The sequence below is a fragment of the Triticum aestivum genome, chromosome 4D, assembly GCF_018294505.1.
Source record: "Triticum aestivum cultivar Chinese Spring chromosome 4D, IWGSC CS RefSeq v2.1, whole genome shotgun sequence".
NCBI classification, from domain to species: domain Eukaryota; kingdom Viridiplantae; phylum Streptophyta; class Magnoliopsida; order Poales; family Poaceae; genus Triticum; species Triticum aestivum.
Genome location: NC_057805.1, coordinates 229,675,681 through 229,695,138, shown reverse-complemented (window position 1 = coordinate 229,695,138; position 19,458 = coordinate 229,675,681).

The window sequence follows — 19,458 nt, the reverse complement described above, 5'->3', positions numbered from 1 at the left end:
GGGTCAATGGCGATTGTGCGTGTGTATGCCTGTGAGAGGAAGAGTGCTTGTGATAAAGGTTAGTGAAAACAGTCGTAAATGGTTACGAGAGGGAGGGAGGGTTATATCGAGAGCATGTATGCGAGAAAGACACCTCGGGAGAGAGTGTGTGAGCATGTGTGAGAGACCACTGATGGAGAGTGAAACTACACGTAAAAGACTGATGTACACATTGATTAAAGATATAAATTGTATCCAAATATTAGGATGGGATCATGATATTTGCAATTCGCATAAGGAATGGTCATTGATCCATCAGACATCTAGATTCTATCGAATTTGAGCATGTCTATGTTATTATTCGACATAATTGATCCACATGGTTAGTATTTTGAACTCCAATTTAACATCCCAAATTTTCAATTTGGAAGGTTATATATTAGATCATCATTGCATAGCATATTTTATTGCATTTTGGCAAAATCCTCGAAAATCCTAAGCAACTCAAGAACCCTCGGAGAGAGTTGGGGATTTTTCGCGGTTTCCTATTTGACTATCAAATAATGAAACCAGGATTTTGGTTTTAATTATTTTTCTCTCCGAAAAATATTTCATATTAAAATAAATGAGAGGAGAAAATATGACTTCTCCAAAATAATTGAAATATTAGAGGAAAAATATTAAAATCAAATATTTGATTTTATTCGGATTTTATTTGCAATTTTAATTGCATTAGAAAAATTGCACGTTTTCAAAACTACATTTTTGGGCCAAGAAAATGTTCATCTCATTCTAATTATTTTAATTAGACGGTGAAAATTTGTTTTGGTATTTTTGGATTTTTATTTATTTTTATATGATTTTCTTAGGTTCAGCGAAATTATTAAAAAAAAGGGTCGCAAGCGCGCCGACTCGGCCGAAGCCCAGCCGACGGCCCAGCTCACCGCGTGGCCCAGCGGCCCGTCTCCCTCCCGAGCACGCCAGCTGCCGCCGCCCGTGTCCTGGTCGGACATGCCGCCGCCGCCGTCGGCCCCTCCCCAAGGAAGCACCCCCCCTTCTATATATACCCCCCTCCCCGCCGCCTCTCCCCACCCCCACAGCAGCCCGCCCCACCACCGAGAGGAGCCGCGCCGGAGCCGCCCGACCCCGCCGCCGAAGGAGCTCGCCGCCGGCGCCCGAACGCCGCCGCCCGCCGCCCCGTTCGTCGCCCCTCGCCGCCCCCGACGACGCCCGCACCCCGCCGCCCCTCGCCGCACCCCGGAGACCCCCGCCGGAGTACCTCGCCGAGGTAACCGCAGCCGCCGCCGCCGTGCCGGTTTTTAAAAAAAAACCATTCGGTTTAATTTTTTTTGAAACCCTAGATTTTTTTTAAATAGATCGGTTTATTTTTCTATTGGTTTAGTTAGTTAGTGAACGTCCACAGATCCGTTCGTTTTAATGAACGTGTTCATCGGTTTGTCGCAGCTAACGAACGTCCGTTCGTTTAACTGTTCGTTAGTTTTCTTTTTCGTCGGATTTTCCGCGATTTCCCAGATCGCGATTTCTGATCTGTTTTTCGTTTTAGTTTATCTTTTAGCTCGTTTATCGGAATCAGGCGATTCAAGCGCCTAGAGTTTCGTCTCGAAATTCTCTTTCCGTTCAACCTATTCAAACAAGTTTTTGCAACTGTAAAATTTGATCTAGATTCAGATTAGTAAACGAGGCTCGTTTCTTTCGCTGTTTGACTTTAGTTGCTTTGTTCGATTTGTTTCTTTTTGCAAACCGGAGTTCTTAAGTTGAACTTTCTGGTTAGATCTTCTATTTGAGTTTTACCTATGTGTTTGATGAGTGCTTATTGTATGCTTGTTTGTTTGCGAAAGAGTACCCGGAGTGCGCCGCTTGCTACTTCGAATCTCTAGGTTTCACGGATCATCAGCAAGGCAAGTAACACTTTGATCATACTTCTTTACTACCCAGTTTTATTGCATTAGATCAACCCTCAAACATTGCATGGTTAGGATCTAATTAAACTGTGGGAATTGGGAAGTAGTTGAGGTAGTACCTATTACCTGTTTATTATCAAACCCTTGGGAGTTACTTCTACGTTTGCTCATATTACTATGCTATGCTAGTAGACGTGGATTGGGTTTGAGTGTTACCATGACATATGTGAGATTGTTAATTAATAGTTAACCTTAAGGTGGCAACTAAAACTCACATCTGGGTGGATTGAGGTACCTGGGTATTCCAGGATTGCCTGTTTTCTTTTGGTCCGCCACCCAGGTTCAAAGGGATCATGAGATTATTCATGCTAGAAACTTCCGTGTGCAGCCGCAAGCTATTATGGGCTCTAGCATGGTTGACTAAGTTGTGTGAACTCTTACAGTGGTAGACTAGCAGATGTAGGGGAAAGTAGGTGTAACGGTCTACCCATTCATAAGGTGCAAACACTTCTGAAAGACTGTGTCTCGGTCAGCCGTTTCTCAAACATCATGTAGTGCGAGAATCAAGCGGAGGCGATCGAGTCTTGTGGAGAAAAGTGCACAAACCTCTACAGAGTGTACAAACTAATCATGATTAGCTGTGTCCCCGGTTATGGACGTCTTGAGTATCTAGTATCTGGATTATCATGTGAATCTCATCATGTTACTTTAATTAATTTTGTTGGGTTAATGATGATACTTAATTGGGATTGAGGATGCTATCAACCAGTCTCAATGTTTAACAACCACCATGATAGTTAAATAAAATTTATTCCTTTGTAGTAGGGAAAATTTGGCTTTTCGCAAAACTGTAACCATAGAGCCTTCTACCAGCCATATATGCATGTAGTATAGCCTTATTTTGTTCATTACTCTCTATGTGTTACATTGCCAGCATATTCCATGTGCTGACCCGTTTTCGGGCTGCAACGTTTCATGTTGTAGACTTTTCAGACGATGAGTAAGGTGCCTTAGGTCGTGGTCTTATGCTCAGTGATGCCGTTGGAGTTGATGGACTCACTTATCTTCCAAGTCTTCCGCTGTTATCGTTTTAGATGGCCTTAAGCCATATTTGTCATACCTATTTCTCTCTTGAGATACTCGATGTAACAAGTGTGTGATTTCTACTCTGTTATAAATCCTCCATTTGTACTGTGCGTGTCAGCATTACTGATCCAGGGATGACACTGGTGCACGGTAGATCAGACTATTTGAGGTCTGGTCGCTGCAAAGGTGGTATCAGAGCACACGCTGACTGTAGGAAACGACCACTAAGCTTAAACCCTAGAACACTACTCTCTTCTCATTTCTGACTCCTCTCCACTTTCTACTCTTTTAGGAATGGAGGATGCAAGGAACAAGTTCACGCAACCGGATGAAGATACACCTTCTGGACGACACTTGAAGGAAGTATCTAAGTACCTTAACATCGGAATACCAAGCTTCACCGGGACTTACAAAGCCACACTACCAGAAGAGGAGCACTGGAAGATTCAAGTTCAAGTTCCAGGAAGGACGTTTACGCCAGTCACTGGGCCTATAGAGTTTTCCTTTGATGCACCAACCTGGAGTTTAGGGAAGAGCATGGCAGCCCACATCTCTATGGGACGCATTGGAGAAGTCTACCATAGGGAGCTTAAGGATACTATTTATCAGATTTGTGGACGCCGAGATGAGCAATGGGAGATGATCAGCACCAAGAAGGATGGATCAATTGCAGCTTTCATCCAGGAGCAAAACCAACACATTCGTCGCCAGGAGAACTAGATGTGCGCAGACATGTTAGATCTGAAGAAGGTATTGACCAAGATCACGGAGTTGGAGGAAGAACTCAAGGCTACACGCGAGGATTATATGGAGGAAATCGTCGCACTAGTGAGGAAGAACGGCGACCTCACACAGAAGATCGGAGTATTCATGGGAGACCCAGCTCCAGGAGGAGAAGATGACGATTCCACTTGCCCGGATAACTACATCATCATCGACGACACCGACTCAGACCCCAGTGAAGATGACTTTGTTGACGAAGCTGGAGCAGATATCATGGAGTCTTCGACCGATCAAAATTTCTAGTAGACCACCATAATCAGTAGTAGTATTCCCCCATGTATATAGTATAGTCCGAGAACTTTGTAACGATAGTTAGATCGATTGTATGCCTTGTTTGATTGAGTGATATTGATTGTGTTTGTCTCACGTGCATATGGGTAGTGTTTTCTCTCTAGATCTCATTCTATTCTAAATTCACATCTTTTCTAAACCTATCATATGCCTCCGAGACGCGACACCGGATTTGTTTTCCCACCGGAGATCACTCAGTTGATTCAGCAGCAGAATGTCGTGATGCAAGTGTTAGTACAGAACCAAGGCAACAACAACAACAACAACAACCCACCACCACCACCTGTTGATCACTTAGCCCGTTTCTTGAGGATAAATTCGCCGGTGTTTTCCAGCGGCACCGAGCCGATTGTTGCAGATGATTGGCTCCGCAAAGTTGGAAGGGAGTTGACCACTGCAGGATGCACAGATGTGGAGAGAGTGCGTTTTGCCGCACATCAGCTTGATGGACCCGCAGCATCATGGTGGGAGAATTACACAGCCACACACCCTATTGACACTGTCACATGGGACCAGTTTCAGCAAGCTTTCCGTACTGCCCATGTTTTAGCAGGAGCTATGGCTATGAAGAAGCGTGAGTTTCGCAACCTACGCCAAGGAGGACGCACCGTAGGCCAGTATGTGGAGGACTTTAGTAAGTTAGCACGTTATGCTCCAGATGACGTTCCTACAGATGCAGCCAAGCAGGAGAAGTTTCTGGAAGGACTGAATGATGAGCTGAGCATGCAGTTGATGGTAGCAACCTTCAACAACTACCAGGAGTTGGTAGATAGAGCTCTCATGATTGAAGGGAAGCAACAGCAGATTGGAAACCGTAAGAGGAAGTATGGACAAGGGAAGTATAATTCTGGAGCTCAGCAGAAGCCACGTTTTACCCCGAAATCGGGAGGACAGTTTCAGCATACCCATGGAGGAGGTAGTTCGCACAACCATAATGGCCCCAAGAATGGTAATGGGAATGGAGGAAGCAACGGCCAGAACCGTACCAACCCTTCAACCCCAGCTAAGAGAGATCTGAGCCAAGTCACTTGCTTTAAGTGCCAGAAGACTGGACATTATGCCAATGAATGTCCTGAAGCCCAGAATGGAAATGGCAATGGAAGCTCTCGGAAGAAGCCGAACCCTTTCAACAAAGGACATGTGAACCACGTTAGCGTGGAGGAGGTAGAAGCTCAGCCAGATGCAATAATAGGTAAGTTTTTGGTTAAGTCATTTACTGCACTCGTTCTTTTTTATACTGGTGCATCGCATTCATACATATCAAGGGGATTTGTGGATAAGTTTAAGTTGCCCACCAAAGTTCTCAGAACACCTATGTTAGTAACCTCGCCAGGAGCAGAGTATATGGCAAGCCAAGGATGTTTTCAGATGCCATTGGCCATAGGTAGGCATGTTTTCCCCTCAGACCTAATAGTTTTGGAGTCGCAAGGTTTGGACATAATATTGGGAATGGATTGGCTATCGATGTATGGGGGAAACATCGATTGCACCAGTAAGACGATTTTGCTTACCACCCCAGAAGGGAGAAGGATTAAGTATGTATCCCGGCATGTGCCGAAGAGGACTCAAGTAAATTCCTTATCAGGAGATGTACAGGAAGAAGTACTAGTGGTGAAGGATTACCCGGATGTATTTCCAGAAGAGTTGCCAGGCATGCCACCAAATAGAGACATTGAGTTTTTGATTGAGCTTTTGCCAGGCACAGGGCCAATATCTAAGAGACCATACAGAATGCCCGCAAAATATTTGGAGGAGATTAAGAAGCAGATTAAGGAGTTACTGGATAAAGGCTATATTCGCCCAAGTTCTTCACCTTGGGGATCACCCGTACTTCTAGTGGAGAAGAAAGATGGATCATTGAGGATGGTTGTTGATTATCGTGGATTGAATGAAGTGACCATCAAAAATAAGCACCCACTGCCGATGATCAATGATCTGTTTGACCGATTACAAGGAGCTAAGGTATTTTCCAAGATCGATCTACGATCAGGATACCATCAGTTGAAGATTCGAGAGCAGGATATACCAAAGACGGCTTTTACCACCAGGTATGGGCTATATGAGTATACCGTTATGTCATTTGGTCCGACTAACGCACCTGCCTATTTCATGAACCTGATGAACAAAGTGTTTATGGAGTTTTTGGATAAGTTCGTCGTAGTGTTCATTGATGACATTTTGGTCTACTCAAAGAACAAAGAGGAGCATAAGGAGCATTTGTGTTTGGTACTTGAGAAGCTCAGAGAACATCAGCTATACGCCAAGTTCAGCAAATGTGAGTTTTGGCTGAAGGAAGTTGGATTCCTCAGACATGTCATATCCGGAGAAGGAATAGCAGTAGACCCCACCAAAGTCGACATAGTAACAAGCTGGGAATCACCCGCATCAGTTGGAGAGATCCAGAGTTTTCTTGGACTTGCAGGATACTACCGGAGGTTCATTGAGAATTTCTCAAGGATTGCTAAGCCCATGACAGAGCTGTTAAAGAAGGACACCAAATTCAATTGGACTGAGGAATGTGAAGCTAGTTTCCAAGAGTTGAAGAAACGTTTGGTTACATCACCAGTGCTGATTCTGCCAGATCAACGCAAGGATTATGAAGTATATTGCGACGCTTCACGTCGAGGACTTGGAGCAGTGCTAATGCAGGAGGGAAGAGTTGTTTCATATGCTTCAAGACAACTTAAACCCCATGAGAAGAATTATGCCACCCATGATTTGGAGTTAGCAGCCGTAGTGCATGTGTTGAAGACATGGAGACATTTTCTCATCGGAAATCACTGTGAGGTGTACACGGATCACAAGAGTTTGAAGTACATTTTCACGCAGAAGGAGTTGAATCTCAGGCAAAGGAGATGGTTGGAGCCTATTAAGGATTATGATATGAGATTGCATTATCACCCAGGGAAGGCTAACATAGTAGCAGATGCGTTGAGCCGCAAGAGCCATGTCAACACACTCATGACCGGAGAGTTACCGAAATTATTAGCCGAGGATCTTCGCGAGCTACGTTTGGAGATAGGTCCATTTAACAATGTTGGAGATTCAGTCTACCTTGATGGAAAAGATCAGGGAAGCTCAGAAGACAGACAAGGAAATTGACGAGATAAAGAAAAGGATGAGTCAGGGAAAAGCCAAGGGATTTCGTGAGGATAAGCACGATAGCTTATGGTTTGAGGACCGTGTTTATGTGCCCAATGATCCGGAGATCAGGAAGTTGATCTTGCCAGAGACCCATGATTCACCGTATTCGATTCACCCAGGAAATACCAAGATGTATTTGGATTTGAAGGATACTTTCTGCTGGACCAGAATGTAGAAAGATATTGCGGAGTATGTAGCAGTTTGTGATGTATGTCAGAGAGTGAAGGCAGAGCATCAGAAGCCAGCAGGATTGCTACAGCCATTGCCGATACCCGAATGGAAATGGGATAAACTAGGCATGGATTTTATCACGGGATTGCCTAGGACTCGTTCAGGCTATGACTCAATATGGGTTGTAGTCGATCGTTTGACGAAAGTAGCTCATTTCATCCCAGTGAAGACCACTTACACCAGTGCTAAGTTGGCGAAGATATACATGACGAGGATTGTATGTCTGCATGGAGTTCCGAGGACCATTGTATCAGATAGAGGAACCTAGTTACTTCAAAGTTTTGGAATCAGTTACATGAAACTTTGGGTACCAGGCTAGAGTTCAGTACAACCTTTCACCCATAGACAGACGGACAGACCGAGAGAGTCAATCAGATTTTGGAAGATATGCTGAGAGCTTGTGCGCTAGATTATGGATCTAGTTGGGACAACAATTTGCCATATGCAGAGTTCTCTTACAACAACAGTTATCAAACCAGTTTGAAGATGGCCCCTTTCGAAGCTTTGTATGGAAGGAGGTGTAGAACGCCATTGTTATGGGACGAAGTTGGAGACCGCCAGTTGTTTGGACCAGATTTGATTAAAGAGTCTGAACGGAAAATGAAGTTGATTCGCGATAGGCTCAAGGTAGCCCAGTCCAGGCAGAAGAGTTATGCAGATTCTAAACGCAAGGAGACAGTTCACGAAGTCGGAGACAGAGTTTATCTTCGTGTATCACCACTTCGAGGAGTGAAGCGCTTTGGAGTTAAAGGAAAGTTAGCGCCACGTTTTGTAGGACCATACAAAATTTTTGAGCGTATGGGAGAAGTTGCTTACAAACTGGAATTGCCTGAAGTATTGTCAGGAGTTCATGATGTATTTCACGTTTCCCAGTTGAAGAAGTGCCACGCAGGGATGGCTGAGATACCACTGAGAGATACGGTGCCATTGGAAGCGATTCAACTGGATAGTGACTTGACCTATGAGGAGAAACCAGTTAAGATTCTTGAGTATGCCAGCCGAGTCACCCGCAGCAGGGTTATCAAGTTTTGCAAAGTTCAGTGGAGTCACCATACCGAGGACGAAGGAACCTGGGAACGAGAGGAAGATCTACGGAAGAACCACTCTCACCTATTTTCTAGCTAACCCGAATCTCGAGGGCGAGATTCATCTTAAGGGGGTAGGTTTGTAACATCCCAAATTTTCAATTTGGAATGTTATACATTAGATCATCATTGCATAGCATATTTTATTGCATTTTGGCAAAATCCTCGAAAATCCTAAGAAACTCAAGGACCCTCGGAGAGAGTTGGGGATTTTTCGCGGTTTCATATTTGACTTTATCAAATAATGAAACGAGGATTTTGGTTTTAATTATTTTTCTCTCCGAAAAATATTTCATATTAAAATAAATGAGAGGAGAAAATATGACTTCTCCAAAATAATTGAAATATTGGAGGAAAAATATTAAAATGAAATATTTGATTTTATTCGGATTTTATTTGCAATTTTAATTGCATTAGAAAAATTGCACGTTTTCAAAACAGCATTTTTGGGCCAAGAAAATGTTCATCTCGTTCTAATTATTTTAATTAGACGGCACAAATTTGTTTTGCATTTTTGGATTTATATTTCTTTTTCTACGATTTTTCTTAGGTTCGGCGAAATTATTTTAAAAAAAGGTCGCGAGCGCGCCGACTGGGCCGAAGCCCAGCCGATGGCCCAGCTCCCCGCGCGGCCCAGCGCCCCGTCTCCCTCCCGAGCACGCCAACCGTCGCCGCCCGTGTCCTGGTCGGGCACGACGCCGCCGCCGTCGCCCCCTCCCCAAGGCAGCACCCCCCATCTATGTATACCCCCCCTCCCCGCCGCCTCTCCCCACCCCCACAGCCGCCCGCCCCGCCGCCGAGAGGAGCCGCACCGGAGCCGCCCGACCCCGCCGCCGAAGTAGCTCGCCGTCGGAGCCCGAACGCCGCCGCCCGCCGCCCCGTTCGTCGCCCCTCGCCACCCCCGACGACGCCCGCACCCTGCCGCCCCTCGCCGCACACCGGAGACCCCCGCCGGAGCCCCGCCGGAGTACCTCGCTGAGGTAACCGCAGCCGCCGCCACCGTGCCGGTTTAAAAAAAACGTTCGGTTTTTTTTCGAAACCATAGATTTTTTTAAATAGATCGGTTTATTTTTCTTTTCGTTTAGTTAGTTAGTGAACGTCCACCGATTCGTTCGTTTTAACAAACGTGTTCATCGGTTTGTCGCAGCTAACGAACATCCGTTCGTTTAACTGTTCGTCAGTTTTCTTTTTCGTCGGATTTTCCGCGATTTCCCAGATCGCGATTTTTGATCTGTTTCTCATTTTAGTGTATCTTTTAGCTCGTTTATCGGAATCAGGCGATTCAAGCGCCTAGAGTTTCGTCTCGAAATTCTCTTTCCGTTTAACCTATTCAAACAAGTTTTTGCTATTGTAAAATTTGATCTAGATTCAGATTAGTAAACGAAGCTTGTTTCTTTCGCCGTTTGAATTTAGTTGCTTCGTTCGATTTGTTTCTTTTTCCAAACCGGAGTTCTTAAGTTGAACTTTCTGGTTAGATCTTTTATTTGAGTTTTACCTATGTGTTTGATGAGTGCTTATTGTATGCTTGTTTTTTTGTGATAGAGTACCCGGAGTGCGCCGCTTGCTACTTCGATCTCTAGGTTTCACGGATCATCAGCAAGGCAAGTAACACTTTGATCATACTTCCTTACTACCCAGTTTTATTGCATTAGATCAACCCTCAAAAATTGCATGGTTAGGATCTAATTAAACTGTGGGAATTGGGAAGTAGTTGAGGTAGTACCTATTACCTGTTTATTATCAAACCCTTGGGAGTTACTTCTACGTTTGCTCATATTACTATGCTATGCTAGTATACGTGGATTGGGTTTGAGTGTTACCATGACAGATGTGAGATTGATAATTAATAGTTAACCTTAAGGTGGCAACTAAAACTCACATCTGGGTGGATTGAGGTACCTCGGTATTCTAGGATTGCCTGTTTTCTTTTGGACCGCCACCCAGGTTCAAAGGGACCATGAGATTATTCATGCTAGAAACTTCCGTGTGCAGCCGCAAGCTATTATGGGCTCTAGCATGGTTGACTAAGTTGTGTGAACTCTTACGGTTGTAGACTAGCAGATGTAGGGGAAAGTAGGTGTAACGATCTACCCATTCGTAAGGTGCAAACACTTCTGAAAGACTGTGTCTCCGTCATCCGTTTCTCAAACATCATGTAGTGCGAGAATCAAGCGGAGGCGATCGAGTCTTGTGGGGAAAAGTGCACAAACCTCTGCAGAGTGTACAAACTAATCATGATTAGTCGTGTCCCCGGTTATGGACGTCTTGAGTATCTAGCATCTGGATTATCATGTGAATCTCATCATGTTACTTTAATTAATTTTGTTGGGTTAATGATGATAATTAATTGGGATTGAGGATGCTGTCAACCATTCTCAATGTTTAACAACCACCATCATAGTTAAATAAAATTTATTCCTCTGCAGTAGGGCAAAATTGGCTTTTCGCAAAACTGTAACCATAGAGCCTTCTACCAGCCATATATGCATGTAGTATAGAATTATTTTGTTCATTACTCTCTATGTGTTACATTGCCAGCATATTCCATGTTGCAGACTTTTCAGACGACGAGTAAGGTCCCTTAGGTCGTGGTCCTATACTCAGTGATGCCGTTGGAGTTGATGGACTCACTTATCTTCCAAGTCTTCCGCTGTTATCATTTTAGATGGCCTTAAGCCATATTTGTCATACTTATTTCTCTCTTGAGATACTCGATGTAATAAGTGTGTGATTGCTACTCTGTTATAAATCATCCATTTGTACTGTGCGTGTCAGCATTACTGATCCATGGATGACACTGGTGCACGGTAGATCAGACTATATGAGGTCTGGTCGCTACATCCAAACAATGCATCGCTTTAGCAAGCGAATATAAACGTGAGTATAGTTCATCTTGTGTGTGTAAAGCACATTATACTTACGAAAGTTACACAATGAACATTATAAATAGGTAACCATGAACTAGTATACATTTGAATTCAACTTAAGGTGGTTTAAGAAAATCGAATTGAACAAGAAGTCCATTCAATTATTTGAATTCGATATCATGGCATTTGTAAATCATACCTAAATTATGGGGTCACCAATCTTTGCTCTGATTTTGTACATAATAGCATATATAGTCGTGTACAAAAAAGATTCAAATTTACCTCCTCCATTCCAAAATAATCGTAGTTATAGGATTTTCAAGTGTCAAAATTTCAAAAATAAGTGGATAATTTAATGAGGTTTTCAAACATACAAGGTTAAATTTAACGTTGTCTATTTAGGTCAATCCTCAAAGTTCAAGAGTACTCTAAACGTGAATGCTTCTGTTTCAAAATTTCGAACGAAGCGCCAAAAGAGCCTCTACTCGGCCGAAACCGCGTGAGACCAATTTTTGGTAGTAGAAGGAAAGTACTTTTCTAACTCCGACCCGTGAAACCTACCGGCCCGACGTCCAAAGGTCTAAACCGGGGTAGGTTTGTAGCTTCATCTAGACGCCACGCAACTGCCTCCGAAAAACATTCATACACAATGGCCGCCTAAGCACACATGCGCGCGGCCGAAATCGCTCCTGTCCACTATTTGGGACACCTAGGATTACCATCCTACCCACGACCCGCAGTAGGTCCGAAATTTAAGAGGGGGGAAAAGTTTGTACTTTCCCCAAATTTCAATCAAGCGCGTCCCATCTGTTCAAAAAAGCCAAGAACAAGCGCGTCCCAGACCGAAACATGGTTCTCCCTTAGCTCCCCCCCGTCCGATTCCCCATGCGTACTCCATGTGCGCCAAAACTACCTCTCCACCAGCTGCGAAACCCCGGCGTCCTCCGTCCCCACCCCATCCCACCCATCAACTACTGCCCTCCTCCATCACGCCGGAGCCGATACCCCGACGTCGTCGTCCACCGCAACCTCAACCACAACGCCCTCCAAGGCTAGTAGTTGAAGCCGAGGCCGAGCCGTCCGTACCCGAGCTAGTTCAACCACGCCGTCCTGTGCCTCACCACTGCCGCTCCAACTTCGCCACCGTCCACCACACCGGAGCTATTCCTGCTACGCCGTCCTTCGCCGCCTCGGAACTGCTTCCCCTTCGCCGACATACGGCCACGGCAACACAGTCAACAATTTGGCCATGGGTTCATCCAAGCCTGCACCCTCCTCCAAAACATCTGTTTCCCCGGCAAAAAGAAGAAGATCGGCGCGACATGTGCAGGCGACCACACTGGCAACCGGAAAATGGTACTCCTCTTCCCTTATTCGTGCAAATCTTACGAGTCTGCTTGCATGGTATTCATCCCACAGAAGAAAATAGTTGACCGCTTATTCTTGATACTAGATGTTCCTAGTTACTCGCGATGCACAAGGTTTCTCCTCATATACTATTTCACCTTAGCTAGAGGTCCGTCACCCCCCTGGGTTTCAATTCCTAGTCAGTTGATTCCCAATTAGCAGAAGCATTCCCCGGCATAACAGGCGCTAGTCCGGCTATTACGCCGGGGAAGTAGTGCCTCGATGTTTATCTTAGGGGCGTGTGGGGCCTAGAGCTGCTGGCGCCCGATCTGGAGGTCGGCCAGGATTAAAGGGATGGCCTGGGGGCGCTGGCAAGCACGGCGGTGGTGTGAGGTCGAGGGGAGGGCGGGGCGGCGGAGGCAGGGGTCTGGGCCAGCGGTCGCTGGCGGTTCGAGAAAGATCATCAACAGTGACTGGTGGGAGGTAGACGAAGGCCATCTGCCCGTTCCTTATAGATCGGACGGTTCATAAAAAATTGACTGACCTATTTATTTTCAGTCGACTGTTATCTAGATAGGACCACATGTGGTGGTGTGCTGGAGGAGTACCTACATTTCTTGTGCTCATATATTACAAAGTCATACGGAGTAGAATCTAATTTTGTGTCCCATGCAATGTTGTAGAGCTATCATATGTCTCATGTCATTTATTTTTCAGCCACCTGCTATCTGCTACTTTATAGTGCACTAGTTCTGGACACATTTCACCCATATTCTCACTATTGTGTTTTTATGCAAGGGTATTTCAGACTCTGTTGCCTTCACAGAACCAGAAAATAAAAGAGAGAGGTTGCTCCAGCATGGTATGCGGCTAAGCCAGACATGTTTTAGCCATTTAAAGGCTGCAGTGTCAGCAGATGGAGATGGTAAACGTAGCTCTGGAGTTGATGACCTCGCTCCCAATGAACCACCATCCCAGGTGCCTGCTTTAACTTCGCAGTGTCATATGTGGTTGCATGCTGCATATGGTGTCTAGCTTATAATTGAAAGGCCGAAGTCGGTCTTTATTAAGTTAAGGGAAGATATTTTTTACATGAACCACCATCCCGGGAGCACCAGAAGTCAAATGGCTAGTCAGGGCACTGGCCGAGCCAGTGACAAGCCCAGCACAGACAGGCATCACCTGGAAGCCAACTAAAAAGCCACGATGCTGGCGAAGCAGCCCGCCTCCCACCAGGCTCTCAGGTCCTAGATGATCATGCTCACCACTCCAGCCAGATGCCTAGCTTGTATTGCTTCCAATTTGGTTAAATTGCATCTGCTTAGCTTACACACTATACCTTTGAATATGACATGCCTTCCTGTTTTTGGTACATACTAGTACATCTGTCTATTAACCATGTTCTTACATCAAACTAATGTTCTTGTGTATCCCTCATCAATCACTTATGATGAGGCAGTCAGGCAAGTGGACTACTGTGAGAAAATATCCTCATTTAAAGATTGCAGCATCAGCCTCCCCACATGATTCTCAAGAAACAGCAAGCCTAGATGAAGATAGTGCACGTAGCTCTATAGTTGATTACCGCATTTCCCCTACACTAGCATCGCAGGTACTTGCTCTAACTTGGCAGGGTGATATGTGGTTGCATGTTGCATATGGTGTCTAGATTGTAATTCTTCCAATCTGGTTAAATCGCATGTGCTATTCTTCTTAGTTTATACATTATACCTGTTAATGTGACATGCCTTCCTGTTTTTAGCACATAGTACATCTGTCTATTAAGCATGTCCTTACATAAAACTATTGTTTTTTTGTATCCCGCATAAATAAATATGACGAGACACCTTTAGTATGTGTAGTGTGATATTAGTTGCATCTTTCATATGATTTATAGCATGCGCTGCTTCTAATTTGTTGAAATGCCATTTTTGATGGGACACTTTTAACTTGGCAGAGACATATTGGTTGCATCTTTCATGTGGTGTCTAGCTTGCATTGCTTCTTATTTGTTGAAATGGTTTCTGCTTAGTTTACACAAACAGTTGTGAATATGCCGTGCCATCTTTTTTTCGTATTATTCCATCCTGGAATCATGTGTTTGCCTTACATCAAAGTAGTGATTGTCAGTATCATGCACGAATGAGTTCTGAAGAGAGAATTTTATTGCTTTTTCTTGTTGGTTTTACTTGACAATTCAAAATCAATAAAGCAGAAGGAAGTTAGCAAGCCAGCGGATGATGGTGCTCCTTCCAAAGGGAGGGCCTCTACAGATTCTACTCCTCCATCGCCCAAGATGATTTCCAAGACAACACTGTTGGGTAACGTAGTAATTTCAAAAAATTTCCTACGCACACGCAAGATCATGGTGATGCATAGCAACGAGAGGGGAGAGTGTTGTCCACGTACCCTTGTAGACCGACAGCGGAAGCGTTATCACAACGCGGTTGATGTAGTCGTACGTCTTCACGATCCGACCGATCAAGTACCGAACGCACGACACCTCCGAAGTTCTACACACGTTCAGCTCGATGACGTCCCTCGAACTCCGATCCAGCCGAGTGTTGAGGGAGAGTTTCGTCAGCACGACAGCGTGGTGACGATGATGATGTTCCACCGACGCAGGGCTTCGCCTAAGCTCCGCGACGGTATTATCGAGGTGTAATCTGGTGGAGGGGGGCACCGCACACGGCTAAAATATCGTATATCAAGTGTGTTTAGAGGTGCCCCCCTGCCCCCGTATATAAAGGAGCAAGGGGGAGGCCGGCTGCCTATGGGCGCGCCAAGGAGAGGGGGGAGTCCTCCTCCTAGTAGGAGTAGGACTCCCCTTTCCTAGTCCTACTAGGAAAAGAAGGGGGGAAGGAAAGAGAGGGAGAGGGAGAGGGAAAGGGGGCTGCGCCCCCCTCTCCTAGTCCAACTAGGACTCCTCCTGGGAGGGGGCGCACCACCTCCTGGCTGCTGCCCTCTCTCTCCCCTCAAGGCCCACTAAGGCCCAATACTTCCCCGGGGGGTTCCGGTAACCCTCCGGCACTCCGGTTTAATCCGAAACTTCTCCGGAACACTTCCGGTGTCCGAATATAGTCGTCCAATATATCAATCTTTACGTCTCGACCATTTCGAGACTCCTCGTCATGTCCGTGATCACATCCGGGACTCCGAACAACCTTCGGTACATCAAAACATATAAACTCATAATAAAACTGTCATCGTAACTTTAAGCGTGCGGACCCTTTGGGTTCGAGAACTATGTAGACATGACCGAGACACCTCTCCGGTCAATAACCAATAGCGGGACCTGGATGCCCATATTGGCTCCCACATATTCTACGAAGATCTTTATCGGTCAGACCGCATAACAACATACGTTGTTCCCTTTGTCATCGGTATGTTACTTGCCCGAGATTCGATCGTCGGTATCTCGATACCTAGTTCAATCTCGTTACCGGCAAGTCTCTTTACTCGTTCCGTAATACATCATCCCGCAACTAACTCATTAGTCACAATGCTTGCAAGGCTTATAGTGATGTGCATTACCGAGTGGGCCCAGAGATACCTCTCCGACAATCGGAGTGACAAATCCTAATCTCGAAATACGCCAACCCAACAAGTACCTTTGGAGACACCTGTAGAGCACCTTTATAATCACCCAGTTACGTTGTGACGTTTGGTAGCACACAAAGTGTTCCTCCGGTAAACGGGAGTTGCATAATCTCATAGTCATAGGAACATGTATAAGTCATGAAGAAAGCAATAGCAACATACTAAACGATCGGGTGCTAAGCTAACGTAATGGGTCATGTCAATCACGTCATTCTCCTAATGAGGTGATCCCGTTAATCAAATGACAACTCATGTCTATGGCTAGGAAACATAACCATCTTTGATTAACGAGCTAGTCAAGCAGAGGCATACTAGTGACACTCTGTTTGTCTATGTATTCACACATGTATTATGTTTCCGGTTAATACAATTCTAGCATGAATAATAAACATTTATCATGATATAAGGAAATATATAATACTTTATTATTGCCTCTAGGGCATATTTCCTTCAGTCTCCCACTTGCACTAGAGTCAATAATCTAGATTACATAGTAATGATTCTTACACCCATGGAGTCTTGGTGCTGATCATGTTTTGCTCGTGGAAGAGGCTTAGTCAACGGATCTGCTACATTCAGATCCGTATGTATCTTGCAAATTTCTATGTCTCCCACCTGGACTAAATCCCGGATGGAATTGAAGCGTCTTCTGATGTGCTTGGTTCTCTTGTGAAATCTGGATTCCTTTGCTAAGGCAATTGCACCAGTATTATCACAAAAGATTTTCATTGGTCCCGATGTACTAGGTATGACACCTAGATCGGATATGAACTCCTTCATCCAGACTCCTTCATTCGCTGCTTCCGAAGCAGCTATGTATTCCGCTTCACACGTAGATCCCGCCACGACACTTTGCTTGGAACTGCACCAACTGACAGCTCCACCGTTCAATGTAAATACGTATCCGGTTTGCGATTTCGAATCGTCCGGATCAGTGTCAAAGCTTGCATCAACGTAACCCCTTACGATGAGCTCTTTGTCACCTCCATATACGAGAAACATATCCTTAGTCCTTTTCAGGTATTTCAGGATGTTCTTGACCGCTGTCCAGTGATCCACTCCTGGATTACTTTGGTACCTCCCTGCTAAACTTATAGCTAGGGACACATCAGGTCTGGTACACAGCATTGCATACATGATAGAGCCTATGGCTGAAGCATAGGGAACATCTTTCATTTTCTCTCTATCTTCTGCAGTGGTCGGGCATTGAGTCTTACTCAATCTCACACCTTGTAGTACAGGCAAGAACCCTTTCTTTGCTTGATCCATTTTGAACTTCTTCAAAACTTTGTCAAGGTATGTGCTTTGTGAAAGTCCAATTAAGCGTCTTGATCTATCTCTATAGATCTTAATGCCTAATATATATGCAGCTTCACCGAGGTCTTTCATTGAAAAACTCTTATTCAAGTATCCCTTTATGCTATCCAGAAATTCTATATCATTTCCAATCAGTAATATGTCATCCACATATAATATCAGAAATGCTATCGAGCTCCCACTCACTTTCTTGTAAATACAGGCTTCTCCAAAAGTCTGTATAAAACCAAATGCTTTGATCACACTATCAAAGCGTTTATTCCAACTCCGAGAGGCTTGCACCAGTCCATAAATGGATCGCTGGAGCTTGCACACTTTGTTAGCTCCCTTTGGATCGACAAAACCTTCCGGTTGCATCATATACAACTCTTCTTCCAGAAATCCATTCAGGAATGCAGTTTTGACATCCATTTGCCAAATTTCATAATCATAAAATGCGGCAATTGCTAACATGATTCGGACAGACTTAAGCATCGCTACGGGTGAGAAGGTCTCATCGTAGTCAATTCCTTGAACTTGTCGAAAACCTTTCGCAACAAGTCGAGCTTTATAGACAGTAACATTACCATCAGCGTCAGTCTTCTTCTTGAAGATCCATTTATTTTCAATGGCTTGCCGACCATCGGGCAAGTCAACCAAAGTCCATACTTTGTTCTCATACATGGATCCCATCTCGGATTTCATGGCTTCAAGCCATTTTGCGGAATCTGGGCTCACCATCGCTTCTTCATAGTTCGTAGGTTCGCCATGGTCTAGTAACATGACCTCCAGAACAGGATTACCGTACCACTCTGGTGCGGATCTTGATCTAGTTGACCTACGAAGTTCAGTAATAACTTGATCTGAAGTTTCATGATCATTATCATTAACTTCCTCACTACTTGGTGTAGGTGTCGCAGAAACTGATCTCTGCGATGATCTACTTTCCAATAAGGGAGCAGGTACAGTTACCTCATCAAGTTCTACTTTCCTCCCACTCACATCTTTCGAGAGAAACTCCTTCTCTAGAAAGGATCCATTTCTAGCAACAAATATCTTGCCTTCGGATCTGTGATAGAAGGTGTACCCAACGGTCTCCTTTGGGTATCCTATGAAGACACATTTCTCCGATTTAGGCTCGAGCTTATCAGGTTGAAGTTTCTTCACATAAGCATCGCAACCCCAAACTTTAAGATACGACAACTTTGGTTTCTTGCCAAACCATAGTTCAAAAGGCGTCGTCTCAACGGATTTCGATGGTGTCCTATTTAGAGTGAATGCAGCTGTCTCTAAAGCATAACCCCAAAATGATAGCGGTAAATCAGTAAGAGACATCATAGTTCGCACCATATCTAATAAAGTACGATTACGACGTTCAGACACACCATTACGCTGTGGTGTTCCGGGTGGCGTGAGTTGCGAAACTATTCCGCATTGTTTCAAATGTAGACCAAACTCGTAACTCAAATATTCCCCTCCACGATCAGATCGTAGGAATTTTATTTTCTTGTTACGATGATTTTCAACTTCACTCTGAAATTCTTTGAACTTTTCAAATGTTTCAGACTTATGTTTCATTAAGTAGATATACCCATATCTGCTCAAATCATCTGTGAAGGTGAGAAAATAACGATATCCGCCACGAGCTTCAATATTCATCGGGCCACATACATCTGTATGTATGATTTCCAACAAATCTGTTGCTCTCTCCATAGTTCCGGAGAACGGTGTTTTGGTCATCTTGCCCATAAGGCACGGTTCGCAAGTACCAAGTGATTCAAAATCAAGTGATTCCAAAATTCCATCAGTATGGAGTTTCTTCATGCG